At 41.7% G+C, this 15,900-nt stretch overlaps 1 protein-coding gene across 14 annotated transcripts in view; it reads left to right on the forward strand.

Annotated features, from left to right (window-relative positions):
- The window catches only part of LOC103218783 (liprin-beta-1), a 177,807-nt gene that overhangs the window by 3,573 nt on the left and 158,334 nt on the right, over positions 1 to 15,900 (forward strand). The gene's annotated exons all lie outside the window — the stretch shown is intronic.

Raw genomic sequence — 15,900 nt, forward strand, 5'->3', positions numbered from 1 at the left:
AAAACTGCAACTAGTATTCGCTCATTTTAACCGAGAAATCCCTTCAGCTGCCAACTTTGTATTTGGAGGGGTTAGGATGGCTGCTGAGAATCTTCAGATCTGTTTCCTGTGGCTGCTTTAAAGGTGGGCTGGTAGTTGTGTTTTCAGGGATCTCTTTTAGAGAAGGGAATTTTAACAGGGAAATGCGGTAGAAGGCGTGGCATATAAACTCTTAATTATAGAGTCGTGAATTTTTCAACATGTGGGACCAAAACAAATCCTTTCTTTCAGTGAGAACTGCGGAGAGCAATAGAAAGAGAACTTGATTTCAAAGTCCAAGTTTGGTATTTTGGGAAAGCAATTGCCTGTCGGGAGGAAAAAGATACTTTAAGAAGTGAAAAGATACTTTAAGAAGTGAAAGAACAGAATTCTGATTTTTGTTTATTTCCTGTTTCAAACGCTGTCTTTTTCCTGTGTGGAGATTTTGTGTGCCCTGGTCACTAACTGGGTGTGATTGACTTTCTCGAAGGGGCGGGGAAATTGACTCCATACAGATTCAGGACCCTCTCATCAGTGCTTTAAGGCTCTCTTCTGGAGCAGGAAGGAAAAAAAAAAAAAAGTCAGCGCTGAGACTCCTGAGTCAAGTTTCCCCTTTCTTTCACCGAAGTTCCTCCTTAGCAGTGAGGATCCTCCTGTTGCCAGGTCTGGAGGAAATGGGAGTGGACTTCATTGTGAGTCAAAATCCATATCCCAGGCCCCTGAAGGAAAAAGCATTTCCAGGAGATGGAGAAAGAAAGAAGCCACAACAGTACGTCTAGTAAACCCAAGTCAGGAAATGGGATAGAGGACTCTCCATGGGGTTCTCTATCTTTCTAGCCGGATGATCATTAGGTTTCAGAACTAGAAAGAAGTGTTTGGTTGTGCTGTTGTTTATGACATACCTGGGTCTGTATTGTTCTTAGTTCCTGCAAAAATTAAATAGGGTGGATAAATAGCAGGCTTTTTGAGAAAGGAAACTGCTTTATTGGAAAGACAAGAACATTTTAATTTTGGTTTGTATTTTGGCTTAAGACACAGAAATTGCAAATGGCTCTGCAATAATGGTGAACAAGTCTTTTCTATTTATGTTCTATGGGGAGTACATAAAACATACCATATTTCCAGTGTACTTTTTCAGTAGGATAGAGCTGTGGAGTGGGACAATGTGAACTCAGTGTAGTGTTCCTTGGTTGATAGTGTTCCAACTGCATTTGTAATACCAAAAGATGGGGCTGCAAAAGCCAGACGGTTAAGTAGAGAAGAGTATCTTTAGGATATTATCCTTATGTGCCAAATTCAGATTTACACTTTCTTTCCAAGAAACTAGTCCTAGTTGAGGGACTTGAATATACCAAAACTCTAAATTTGATTCACAGTTTGAGTAATAGCAGTAATTTTACATACTTAATTTAAACCAATATTTCTCTTTCTCAGTTCATGTTTATGAGGCAGATCTGGTGAGGAAAACACAGAATACTTAAAAGATGTTTGAGTTATTGAGAAAGGTAGGATCAGGTGTTGGTTAAATTACTTTTGACCCACAACTGTCATACTTCCAAGAGCAATTTTAAAAATTAAGGTCGGCCGGGTGCGGTGGCTCACGCCTGTAATCCCAGCACTTGAGGCAGGTGGATCACCTGAGGTCAGGAGTTCGAGACCAGCCTGGCTAACATGGTGAAACTCCGTTTCTACTAAAAATACAAACAAATTGCCGAGTGTGGTGGCGGGCGCCTGTAGTCCCAGCTACTTGGGAGGCTGAGGCAGGAGAGGGAGGCTGAGGCAGGAGAATCGCTTGAACTTGGGAGGCGGAGGTTGCAGTGAGCTGAGATCTCACTATTGCACTCCAGCTTGGGCAACAAGAGTGAAACTCCATCTCAAAAATAAATAAATAAAATAAAATAAAATAAAAATTAAGGTCATCAGGCCTTAATGAATAAATGTTGATTTGAAATCCAGGGACACATTGAAGTTCCAGATCAATGGTGCCTAATTTCAAGGGCATCATTGACATTTTTTGGGAACAAGTTCACTGAAGGACAGTTAATTAACTGTTTATATAGTCTTTTTGTTACTCCCTGTTCCACCATGAGATAAATCAGAACAAGGTAATTTTCACCTCAGTTACTGACTAGCTGACTTCTTTTAAAACCTTTCATATTCATACGACATTTGTATAAGTTAATTTAGATTATGTTGATAATTTGTTACATTAAAATTAACTTTTTATTTATATCCCAAACCAGCATAATTTTCAAACTGTTAACTGAAAGAAGACCTTATTCAGCACTCTGCCTTTTGTTTTTTCTTTTCTTTTTTGAGACAGGGTCTCGCTCTGTCACCTTGGATGGAGTGCAGTGGCGCAATCTCAGCTCACTGTAGACTCTGCCTCTCAGGTTCAAATGATCCTCCCACCTCAGCCTCCACTGGGATTACAGTCATGCACCAACATGCCCAGTTAATTTTTGTATTTTTAGTAGAGGCAGGTTTTCGCCATGTTGCTCAGGCTGATCTTGGACTCCTGGGTTCAAGCAGTCAACCCACCTCGACCTCCCAAAGTGCTAGGATTACAAGAGTGAGCCATGGGTGCCCAGCCTGTCTTTTCAAAGATGTTATTACATGTCTCTGGCCTAGTTTGAATCACCTTTTCAAAACAATGAATGAAGGAATGAATTAATGAATGCGTATTCATTCATGTTTGGGTCTGTGTCTTGATTCTTTATTAAAGAAACGTTGCTTCAAGGCGAAAACATAGGCAAGAAGTTTTGCATAATGACGTTTTTATTTTCAGAGATTTCCTTAGAAAGTCATATTAGCTCCAAAATTAAGAAAAAAAAATCGCAGTTGAGCAGCCAGTTGTGAAATCTTTCAGGGAGCCATAATCGTAACTATCATGATTATTTTGTTATTTTTAACCATGGTCAAACAGATGGATTTAAATATGAGAGTCAAAGCTGTTAGTGTTACTGTCACATTTTGATGCAGGATATTCTTTTTTTTTGTTTGTTTGTTTGTTTGTTTGTTTTTGAGACAGAGTCTCTCTCTGTTGCCCAGGCTGGAGTGCAGTGGCATGATCTTGGTTTGCTGCAACCCCCACCTCCCGTTTTCAAGTGAGTCTTATGCCTCAGGGTCCCAAGTAGCTAGGGTTACAGGTATATGCCACAACGCCTGGCTAATTTTTGTATTTTTAGTAGATACAGGGTTTCACCATGTTAGCCAGGCTGGTCTCGAACTCCTGACCTCAGGTGATCCGCCTGCCTCAGCCTCCCAAAGTGCTGGGATTACAGGCGTGAGCCACCATGCCCGGTTATGCAGGGTATTCTTTGTGAATAAAGAGAACAAAATGTCTTCTGGCCAGCATTTTCTGTTCAAGTAAAGGTGGATAACTTCACAATTAAATCAGTTATCTAACTGTCCAAAAACTGTTCTGGGCTCTTGTAATTCAGTGCATCAGTGGTGTGTTATGTCAGTTATTTTTCAAATTAATTGCAGTGCACATTAGAACCTTCTTCCTAGAAAAACAAAACAACAACAAAAAACCCTACAGCTTTTGTCATATATGTCACTGCCACAGAAATTGATGCTGTGTTAAATGGAGCTCATAAATTTAAAACTAAACTGAATTATTCCACCCTACAAAATACATAGAATCTTTTCTTTTACACTCTTCGTTTTAGATATAATAATTACTGATGCTCATTTGGTGTTCAGTGATAATGTCTCCAAAAGCCAAGTGGTGAGCATTGTTTTTCCACTTCTAAAAAAAAAAAAAAACTAACATACCAGACAACTGGATTTGAGATAAAAAAAAATATGGGTTCTTCCAGGAGTTTTAAGTTTATGCACTTTTTAGGCAGTTTGGGGGAGGAAGGGAGAGAACCTGAGGTAAATATGTACCAGTCTAAACCCACTGAAGAGTGTCTGTTTCTGAAAGGTGGGTTTGGACTCTGAGTGGTCCAGGTGGACGTGTTGTCACAGTTTGTGAATCCTCTTTGGTTATGCATCTCCCTGGGAACTTGATGGGACTCACATTTTGACTGGCCCCCCCACACATCCTTGTTTTTGTTGGCAAGTGTAATGAGTTCAGAATAAAAAGATCGTGTAGTGGTTTTCTGTACAGGGGTGCGCACCTAACAATGTCCATGCCCGAAGGAATTGTATAAACTCAAATTGCATTGAGTATCAGTCATTCTGGCCAAGGGTCTTGTCTTAAATATGGATCATGTAGGAAGAAGATCAAGTACCACCATCATGTTTGGGGCTGGCCCTAGATTTTGTGGACACCCTCTGGACTCCACGGTAGGCCTGGATATTTTCACCTCTCCTTTAATTTAGGGAAATTATGCCTTTGACATAAAAAGACAAGTTCAGAAGAGTAAGTGTGCTCATTCTTCGTGTGCGTGTCTTTGTTAAGAGGTGAAACTCAAATTTCACCTGGTGCAAGAGGGACTAAGGCTTTTTTCAGTGGCAAGTCTATTCCTAAAGAAGTGGCCAGGCCGGACGCGATGGCTCATGCCTGTAATCCCAGCACTTTGGGAGGCTGAGGCGGGTGGATCACTTGGGGCCAGGAGTTCGAGACCAGCTGGGCCAACATGGCAAAACCCCATCTCTACTAAAAATACAAAAATTGGCCGGGTGTGGTGGTGCATGCCTGTGGTCCCAGCTACTCAGGAGGCTGAGGCAGGAGAATTGCTTGAAGCTGGGAGGCGGAGGTTGCAGTGAGCTGAGATTGTGCCACTGCACTCCAGCCAGGGCAACAGAGCGAGATTCTGTCAAAAAAAAAAAAAAAAAAAATTAAAAAAAAATAATAAGTTGCCAAATTTTAATTTTTCCTTTTAGCAATAAAAGCTGAACTCTTAAGAAGTGGCCAGATTCTTTAGGCCAGCAAAGTAGTTTTGGGGAGCAACTAGATAGGCCCATTGGGAACGGTGTGGACTCTTCTGTGGTATGCAGTAATATTGTACCATATCACTAAATGTACCTGTGTTTTCTTGTATTTTTGTGCCTAGGATCAAGCTCACCGATGTCCTTTTGCTGGCACTTTGTCACCCTTCTCTTCATCTATAGTATTCTACACAAATATTTTCTCACTACCACAGAATTGCATAAGTTTTTCATGAGGAAAGTTTATTGTATTTACTTTATTTAGAAGAAAGTGAAAACAAGGTTGAAACTCTATGGTCTACTTTTTTCATCTAGTGACTTGACAGAGCAGGTGCTATTGCATAAAGAATGCCTTTGCAACCATTATCTTTTTCTAAAGATGCTGCTGCTTGTAACGACACAGTAGAGGGTTTGCTTTTGTTTGCATTGGAATTTGAACACACTCTACTTTTTCTTGTGAATGATAGAAGAGTCGAATGAACCTGTGGATTCTCGAAATTAATTCTGGGAAGTGAGAGGGAGGAAGGGAAACAGTGACGACTCACGGGAGACACTCTGATTGAACCTGTGATCTGGTCAGGGCCATCTGTGTGAAGTCACCTGGGTCTCAGTGTTTTTCCTCTGGATCAGCTGCCTGGATGGTTTTGTCAAACTTTCAGATCCTTCCATCCTCCACCTCCATCAGTGTGTGACTTTGCATAACTGAGAAAGCTGCTATACACAGAATTAAGTTTCTTTTATTGTTTTTGTCTACTAAGGGAATTTGATTCTCTGGGATGATTTGCACTTCATATCACCTTGTGGGAAAGACACAGCTGGATGCCCAACAGATATCTATCCCCCATCCTTCTCTATAACTGAATCTATTTTGTTTAATTCACCACTATGTCCAGTTAAGTGCTAGATTTCCCAGAATCCCTTGCAGCTGGGAGGTGGTTCAGTGACAGTAGTCCTGGGTGATGAGATGTAAATAGCTGGATGCCCCGCTCCCCAAAGCACTTTAAAGGGGAAGCCTCTGTGAGCTTGCCTGTTAAGACTTTTGCTCTTTGTACTTCTTCCCTGGAGAAAGTAAACAGGCCATTGTGTGACCAAAGACAAGATGCTTGAGGGTTAAGGATGACTGGGTGAAAAGTTAGAAGGAGGCTGAGAAAGCTGATAGCATTCTGCAACTGCTCTACTGGACCCTGTCTGCCCATTTCTTGACTCTGTGAGAAAAATAAAACCTCTACTTGGTTAAACCACAGAACTTGGGTCAGTTACTTGCAGCCAAATGTGATCTTAACTGAGTCTAAATGTTTAAAAATCATAGTTCATCTTTTCTTTAAAAATAAAAAGGCTTTATTCTGTACGAGAAAAACAGGACTTTGGAGCCATGCAGATCCTCAACTTGAATCCTGGCTTTGCTATTTTTTACAGTCTAATATTGGCAAGTAATTTAAACTCACTGGGTCTCAGTTTTCTCATCTATAAAATGGTAGCTCTGATATATGTGCCATAGCATTTTTGCAAGGATTAGAAATAATTCAAAATTATTATTATTTTTTTGAGACAGTCTCACGCTGTCACCCAGGCTGGAGTGCAGTGGTGCAATCTCGGCTCACTGCAACCCTCCTGGGTTCAAGCGATTCTCCAGCCTCAGCTTCCTAAGTAGCTGGGATTACAGGTGCCCACCACCATGACCAGCTAATTAAAAAAAATTTTTTTTTAATTTTTTTATTTTTAGTAGAGACAGGATTTCACTATTGTTGGCCAGACTGGTCTTGAACTCCTGATCTCAGCTGATCTGCCAGCCTTGGCCTCCCAAAGTACTGGGATTACAGGCGTGAGCCACCACGCCCGGCCAGAAATTAGTAATAGGAATAATAATGGCATATTCAGCACATGGAAGATCTTCAACAAATGGTGGCACTGTTACCAAAGGGAAGTGTAGTGGGGAGCCTGAAAGGGGGAGGCAAAGAATTCAGCTCTTTCTCCTGGAAGGTTCTCAGTAGGTTTATAGCTACAATCCCTTGGCTCCATCTACTTGGCATTTATTCCACCTCCTGTTTCTTATCCTCATTCCCACCTGCGCACAACAGAATACTTGGAACTCTTCTGTTCTCCAGCTTTGGTTAAGAAAGCAGAGGATGTCCTTATAAAAATTTATTAACTATAGCATAGGGAGAAGGGTGGGGGCTCCAGAGTCAGACAGATGTGGATTAGAATCCCCTGTTGTTACTAGCTGTGTGATTTTGGTTAAGTCTTCTGTGAAATGGGAATAATTGCGTGGTTACGAAGATTACATCTGATAATGTATGTGAAGCACTAACAGCTGGTTTCTTGGCACACAACATGCACTGGTTTGATGACAGATATTGTTGTTACTATTTCATTAAGCATGTGTTAAGCAATTCCCAGCCTTGGTACAAGGTCCTCTTGGAGATGGAAAGACAAACAAAACATGATCTTTACCTTAGGAGTATTCACATACAGGAGATGGGGGCAGAAAGAGATGGCACAGCGTATTCATGACTGTAATAAAAAGCAGATTTAGAATACTGTTTAGCTGTTAAAAAGATTGAATATACTGACTTGTACAGATGTCTATTACATATATTTTAAGAAGTAAAACACCAAGCACACATGTATGGTTTACATTTGTCAGTGCATGAAAAACTGCTAAGTGGGATGGCTTATGGGAGTTGAGATGAAGGGAACTTTGTATTTTTTTTTTTTAAGTATATTACATCTATGTTACATTACTTGGGAAATATAAAACATGTTAAAATTTTAAACATCTATTTTTTGGTCCTTTTGGAGGTTGGTTGGGGAAGAGCATTCTGTGAACTGGACTAGCCACCAGAGCAAAGGAAGAGACTGAGTTTCGGGAGGTTCCACTAGAAGAGGTGGGATTTGATTGGGTCTTAAAGGGTGGGGAGGAGATTTTGAGGAGGCAGTGGGGACAGATGAGCATACTTGGGTTTGCAGCAAAATGTAGAATAGAGTGAGATTAGATCTAGAGAAAAGAGAGAACAATACTGTTTGAAAAGACGTAAGTTATATTGGGACAAATCTTACAGGGTTTTAAAGAGAGTGACAAGATTATACCTTAAAACAGGATGTTTTTAAGAAAAGAAAAAGTGAGGGAACTATTGTTTTGTAAAAATGACTCTGGAAATAGCAGATTGGGTGTTTCTAGTGGGTATATGGGCAAGGGGAGGGACAAGGACAGAACACCCTAAATCAAGAATGGCCCATATGCAAAAGTTAATTTTCTTTCAAAGATGATGTCTTGCTATGTTGCCCAGGCTGGAGTGCAGTGGCTATTCACAGTTGTGATCATTGTGCACTCATGGGCTCAAGCAGCCCTCCTGACTCAGCCTCCCGAGTAGCTGGAACTACAGGGACATGCCTCGATGCCTGGCTAAGTGAAAGTTGAATTTTAATGGGAAACATGAGTTAAGATTTGAACATCTCTGGAGTTTGAGATTCCATCATGACCCACATTATCTTTCATTTTCTCATTGTATAAATGGATAACATAATAGTACCTATCTTATCAGGTTGTTAGGAGAATAACAATAATAATAGGTAACACTTACCTGGTAGGTTAACTTTTTATGTACCAAGCGCTACTCTAAGCACCTTAAATATTTCAACTAGATTAATCCCATATTACAGATGAGGAATCTGAGGCATAGGGAGGCTAAGTAACTTTCCCAGGGTCACACAGATTATGTGTGTCAGACTCAGAATTTGAACTCAGGCAGGTGCAGCTCCAGGGCCAGTATCTTCAACCTCTTCTTAGTCCTACCTCTGGCGTGGTTCTGTACTTGGGGTGTTAAAAGCCAGTATGAACTGTTAGTTGACATTATTTATATAAAGATGTTGAGCAAGAATTCAGAAATTTAGGCTTGGAGTTTAGGCCAAAGCCTAGACTAATGGATCATCTCTATAGGGTTGTTACATAAAGAGCGAGAATAGATGAGCTCCCCGAGCAAGAGTATGTAGAGTTAAAAGAGAAGCAGGCATACAGTCTTCAGGGGACTCCTGACATTTAGAAATGGTCCGGCAAAAAAGAAGTTAGGAGAGGAGATAGAGCAGGATCTGCAGAGAAGTGGAGGACAATGGTGGCCAAGGGAAGAAGCACAACGTAAGTGAACTAACCATGCCATCCAGTGCAACAGACTCGTTACAAGGCTGCATCCAACAGACTGTCCCTGGTCCTGCTGCCAGGTCAGTTCATGAACTTGGAATCCAGAATGCAAAAAATTGAAGACTACACGGGAGCTGATGAACTGCAGGCAGCCCAGTTAGTTCATCCTTTCAAGGAATTGATCCGAGAGAGACATGGTAGATAGCTTGCGTTTGAGGAAGGCTCAGGTAGAGAGGAGGATATTAAAAGAAGGAAAAGGGAGGAAGGAATGAGTGCATGGTCCAGGGTAGAGAGATGGGGATAGACCCAAAATCAAGTGGAGGGCTATAAGAACACTTCTTCTGATGTGATGGAAGAGAGGATGGGGGAAATGGAAAAAAAAAAGATGTGATCAGAAGGGATACGAGTTGAGTAAGTTCACTGCAGGCAGTCTGCATTCATTTATCAGTAGAGTAGGAAGCAGTGAAAGGAAATTCACAGTCAAGTAACTCAGGCTCCTGAGAGGCTGGCTCTGGGGATTATTGTTATGGAGGAAAAATTTGAAAGAATGACAGAAGTCTCTCATCTGAACAATACAAACTGACACATTTGCCAGAATGTGTCTCGAGGCAGGAAGTTGGTTTATTGAAGTGGAAAGTAGTGGTTATTAAAAAAAAAAAAAAAAAAAAAAAAAGGAGAATGAAATTAGACAAAGGGAAACTTGACTGTCTTTGAAGGAGGAATTTTTAGACAACCAGACTTAATGGTTCACAGACCAACTTCTTGGGGGAAACCTGAGCTCTGAGTGGTGAGAAACAACTGGTTTTGGAACTCACAGCTGGGATTTGGTAACAACAGATCCATCAAGGCACCAGGAAATACTCTGTAGAAAGGAATTATCCAACAGAGACAGCACTGGATTAAATTATCCTCCTGATAAGGTGGTCTCTGATCTTCAGTTTCTTATTTCTAGAAAGATGTTTAGTTGAAAAGACATAGGCTTGTGGCATTTCAGCAGATTTGTTGTGGTAATGACATCAGGGGTATGTGAGAAAAGGATTGAGGAATGCAATAATTAAGAATACGGTACTAAAAATCACTACCCCATCAGTCCATTGGTGGGTCTTATGGTGGTTGCTTTGAAAGATGTCAGTAAAGGCTTGTTCATGTGTGTGCAGTATAAATTGATAGGCATAATATTCTGGAGTTCAATGGTTCTCAGCAGGGCTGGCTGTAGAATTCGTGGAGCCTGTTGCAAAATGAAAATGTGTGACCCCTTATTCAAAAGGTAAGGAAAAAGTGCTGCTAAAGGTACTAAAATATGAAGCTTTTTTCCTTTCTCATACAGTTTTTTTCTCTTGACTTGTCATAGTATTGGCTACTTGTCATTCTATGTGAAGAAAAATTAAAAATTGAAATTATAGCATGAATTCAATTTAAAAATTAAAAAACTAAACATTGAAGTTTTTAGTATGAATTTACTCTTCGTCTTTGTATTATACAATGTTGGTTTTTGTTGTTGTTGTTGTTGTTGGTTTGTTTTGTTTTGTTTTTTGAGACAGGATCTCACTCTGTCACCCAAGCTACAGTGCAGTGGTGTGGTCACAGCTCATTGCAGCTTCTACTTTCTGGGCTCAGGTGATCCTCCGGCTCAGCCTCCCAAGTAGCTGGGACTACAGGTGCATGCCTGGCTAATTTTTTGTAGAGACAGGATCTCACCATGTTGCTCAAGCTGGTCTTGAAATCCTGGGCGCAAGCAATCCTCTTGCCTTGGCTTCCCAAGGTGCTCGTATTGCAGGCGTGAGCCACTGCGCCCATTGCAATGCTGGTTTTAAATGAAAATATAGAGCATTGAACTCATATGCAGAATTACTGAAGTTGTCGATGTGTATGTATATTGTTATGAGAACAGTAGAAACACTGCCCAAAACTAAACTACTTTTATTTCACTTCTTGACATGTGCACATTCTATTGACACCTACCTTTGGCTTATGATGTGTAATGAAGGACTGAAAGAAGAAGCAACTATGAGTTGCCTTATCTTTCCTTTTCCTTCTGTGCCGTCATTTTCAGCATAAGTGGTTGGCTAATATGGTTAAGTAACATGAGAAAGAGATAAAACGCTTAGGCTCCCTGGTCATTTGTGTGTCTTAGAAAGACATTTCTGTGTGCAATCAAAATGGAAGTCATTGCCTCTTGGGGCAGTCAGCAGCCACCTGCCTGCTTATTCAGTTGTATTTGTAACACACTTACCTTGCACTCACTTTAAGTCTTGCTGAAATCCCACACACCGGGAGTTCACCGGAATTCTGGGCTCATGGTGCATTGGGAAACGTGTGTGAATAGAGAGGTCAGGAACGGTGGTTGTACCTATTACGTGCTATGTTAGGCTCTTTTGCATTGGTATAAAGGAAAACTAGGACTGGGTAATTTATCAAGAAAAAAGTTTAATTGGCTCACAGTTCTGCAGGGTGTGCATGAAGCATAGTGCCAACATCTGCTTCTGACGAGGCCCCCAGGAAGCTTCCGATCATGGCAGAAGGCAAGGGGAACCAGCTTGTCACATGGCAAGAGAGGGAGCAAGAGAGACAGAAGGGAGAGGCCCCAGACTCTCAAACAACCAGATCTCCCATGAACGAATTGAGCAGGATTCACTCATCACCAAGGGGATGTGCTAAACCATTCATGAGGGATCCACCCCCATGATCCAGTCACCTTCCACCAGGCCCCACACCCAACATTGGGAATCACATTTCAACATGAGATTTGGAGGGGCCAAACATCCAAATCATATCACATCATTCTCCTCTGCTCACTTGTGGGCTACATTGCCCCATTGGACCTGACTTACACAACACAAATTCAAAATTATTATCATTCTCAAGATGGTGACAGTAGAGTATTACACCAACCATGGGTCTTTTCTGAGCGTGGGGTCCTGTGTTACTGCCCAGGTCACAGGTCCATGAAGATGTCTCAGAAGTCAAAGAGCTCACTTTTGAGGCTAAGTTTCCCTTGGTCCTAATGTCTCAGCTTCATTATTAAAGTTTGCAATGTATCAGCTTTGTGGGTGATAGCCTAGGGGACCCTCTCCTGGCCATCAGCAAGGTCATTTTTGCCTTTCAATAATTTTTTAATCATTCTTCATTTCCCCTACCAGTATATCTGGGTTCACATCCTCTTCCTCTCTGGTAGATACCCTGTCATTGTCTCCTACTGGAGCCCTGCAGGTAGTCCCTTCTGATTTTTTTTTTTTTTTTTTTTTTTGAGACGGAGTATCTCACTGTCGCTGGGGCTGGAGTGCAATGATGTGATCTTGGCTCACTGCAACCTCTGCCTCCCTGGTTCAAGCGATTCTCCTGCCTCAGCCTCCCAAGTAGCTGGGATCACAGGCGCCTGCCACCACGTCTAGCTAATCTTTTGTGTTTTTAGTAGAGACAGGGTTTCACTATGTTGGCCAGGCTGGTCTCGAAACTCTTGACCTTATGATCCACCCACCTTTGCCTCCCAAAGTGCTGGGATTACAGGTGTGAGCCACTGTACCCGGCCGCCTTTTCTTTATTCTGCACCTTACTGCCAGTCAAATTTTCCAAGTAAGTTTGGTACCAGGCCACCCTGCCTACTCCAAAGCTTTCTTTGACCTCCTGTGAGCCATGGCTTACAGCAGAGTTCTCATCCTGGTGTTCCTGGGGTGGAGACTGCATGGAGACAGGGTTAGTTTGGCCTACGTGTTATTAATAGAGAAGTTTCAGCCAACACTTGCTTTGGGAGGATTCACTTACTGAAATTTACCTATTGAAATTCAGATTTTAAAAAGAGGTCTGGCCACTGTGGGCTCTTGTTTCCTTGTGCTGTGCTGGTGCCCTAAAGAACAAGGTGGACTGGGCATGGGGAGAAAGATGCCCAGTTCATCTTTTTCCTTGGTTTACTCTTAAGGCAGAGTGATTCTTTGCTGTGGGAAAATCCTCACTTGCAGCTGTGTAAATGGAAAGCAGGTATCTGGCTATTCTTAAGAATGGTGTGAGGCAACCTGAATGTTGATCTTTTAGTCTGAGAAGTTAAATTCCCTGTTCATAATGGAAATTGGGTATGTGCTTTGTAGCAGCCTTTGGTTACTTTTTTTAGGAGAAATATTTCTTAAGTCTTGCCTGGCTATTATTACTACTGTGTCATCGTGTGACCTCATCTGATCTTGACCTCTTTCTCCAAACTTGCCTTTCCCTGCTCTTCTGTGCAGAGGACTCCGGCTCCAATCCCCAGGTGGCTTTAAGTCCAGCAAACCTTTCTGTTTTTCCCATTGCTCTTCTCTTTGCTTAATGTCTCCTCTTTCCTCCAGACCCACTTAAAAGCAGTTCTTCAGGAAAACTTAGCTGAGAGTCTCAGTCAGAACTCATTCGTGCAGGAACTTTGCAGGAATCAGGTAATCAAATTCTGGATTTTAACTGCTCAGGTACCAGTTGGGTGGTGAGTTAAGGTTGTCTTTGAAGGTTCCTTCCAGCCCAGTGATTTTGAGATCTGGCATCTACTTGTTATTTGAAATTGTACTTTGTGATAGGAACTGTACTTGCAGTATCTCAGTAAATTATGATGCAGCACTAGCATTGCCTCCATTTTACAGATGGGGAAACTGAGACTGTTTTCCAACACTGACTCTCAAAATGGCTCTTTTCTGGGTTTGTCTTATTTCTTGAAATATATTATGGACTAGCTGAAGACCATGACTGCCTTTGTTGACAAGACCTGCTAGCCGGTAGGAACTCAGTAAATATGTGATGAGATGATTGGTTCATTCAATCAATATGCATTAGGCCTATGCCAGGCTCCATGGAGATGCAAAGATGCCCCAGGTAGAAAATGAAGTATTAGTTATACTGTAAGCTTGGCCTCCTACCTGGGCACGAAGGTTGTATGGAATGGTGGATCTTGGGCTCTGGAGTTAGATGGACCTATAGCTGTGGGTCAGTTTCCTCCTTTGTCAAATATGGGCAGTAATACTGTATACTTTTGTAGCAGTAGTTTTCAACTGTAGTGATTTTGGCCTGTAGCAGTCATTTGACAATGTCGAGACATTTTTTGTGTCACAACCTGGAGGTGGGGGTGCTGCTGGCATTTGGTGGGTACAGTCCAGGGATGTGGCTAACCATCCTACAATGCACAGGACAGCCCCCCACCACTGAAGAATTATCCTGACTCAAAGTATCAGTAGTGCTGAGGTTGAGAAATGCTGCCTTAAAGGGTTGTGAAGATGAAACAAGATAATGACTGCAAAGAGTTTGGCGTAGTTAGCTGTTACTCCAAGAAAGTCATCCCAAAGACTGCAAAATCATCCTTTGAAAGGCAAACACCAAAAGGCTGAATTTCATCAGCATCAGTGATTCTTGCCAGTGAGAAGCCTTATGCTAAGGGTTTCATGCTGTCCTGTTTAGGAGTGGTGACAGACTCACTGGAGGTTGTTTATGTTACATCGTGTACTACTGTGAGCTGGCGTGGAGTTATCAGAGCTGTAAAAGCCATTATTAGTTTTTAGGGTATTCCTGGTAAACTTCCTGCTTGCTTTACTAGTTTGTTCTGTGGAGATAATTTTGGTGTGCGGGTTTAAATCTTCTGATGGAAAATGTTTTGACTATCAAATTCCCAAAACCTGTTTTGATACGTGACACACGAAACGTTTTGGTTTTCACATCAAGAAGCCTTATGTTTTTCTAGCCTTGGATTTTAAACAAAGCAGCTTTTCCCCCTGTTTACTGCCTTACCTGTCTATCTGTGGGAGTAAGAGGGTGGAGAGCTAGCTGCTGGATTTCCATCTATTGTTTATTGTGGATTTATATTTGAAATTGTTTAACCTTTTTTTGTAATTATAAAGGTAATATATGTATCTTATAGAAAATTTGAGTAACATAGAAAAAATAGAGAAACACAGTTAAAAAAAAAAAGCATCAGTAACCCTTTCACATGAAGGTATAGTTAGCTTTGGTGTGTTGGTGTGTTTTCTTCTTTTTCTATTCCTATATTTTTTCCATAGATGAAGTATTCTGAGTATGTAATTTTGTGTCCCACTATTTTTAAAACTTCACATTGTTTTATTGTCGTTTCCTTACACTACTAAAATGTCTGTAAATATTTCTAAGGACTGTAAAATATTCCATCTGTGGGTGTTTCATTATTTTATCGCATTGTAAAAATATAGCCTATTTTCAAATTTTTTTTTTTAACAGACAGGGTCTTCCTCTGTGACCCAGGCTGGAGTGCAGCGATGTGATCATAGCTTACTGCAGCCTCAAAATGCTGGGCCCAAGTGATCCTCCTGCCTCAGCCTCCCATGTAGTAGGATTATAGGCATGTGCCACCATGTCTGGGAAATTTTTTTTTTTTTTTGTAGAGACTCTGTCTCAAAATATCGGTAGTGCTGAGGTTGAGGAACACTGCCTTAAAGGGTTGTAAAGATGAAACAAGATAATGAATGCAAAGAGTCTGGCGTAGTTACCTGTTACCCTAAGAAAGCCATCCCAAAGACTGCAGAATCATCCTTTGAAAGGCAAACACCAAAAGGCTTAATTTCTTTTTTTTTTTTTTTTTTTTTTTTGAGAGGGAGTCTCGCCCTGTCGCCCAGGCTGGAGTGCAGTGGCCGGATCTCAGCTCACTGCAAGCTCCGCCTCCCAGGTTCACGCCATTCTCCTGCCTCAGCCTCCCGAGTAGCTGGAACTACAGGGCCCGCCACCTCGCCCGGCTAGGTTTTTTTTTTGTATTTTTTTAGTAGAGACGGGGTTTCACCGGGTTAGCCAGGATGGTCTCGATCTCGTGATCGAGAGGTCTCCTGACCTCGTGATCCGCCCGTCTCGGCCTCCCAGAGTGCTGGGATTACAGGCTTGAGCCACCGCGCCCGGCC

Source organism: Chlorocebus sabaeus, chromosome 11, assembly GCF_047675955.1.
Source record: "Chlorocebus sabaeus isolate Y175 chromosome 11, mChlSab1.0.hap1, whole genome shotgun sequence".
In the NCBI taxonomy this organism is placed as follows: domain Eukaryota; kingdom Metazoa; phylum Chordata; class Mammalia; order Primates; family Cercopithecidae; genus Chlorocebus; species Chlorocebus sabaeus.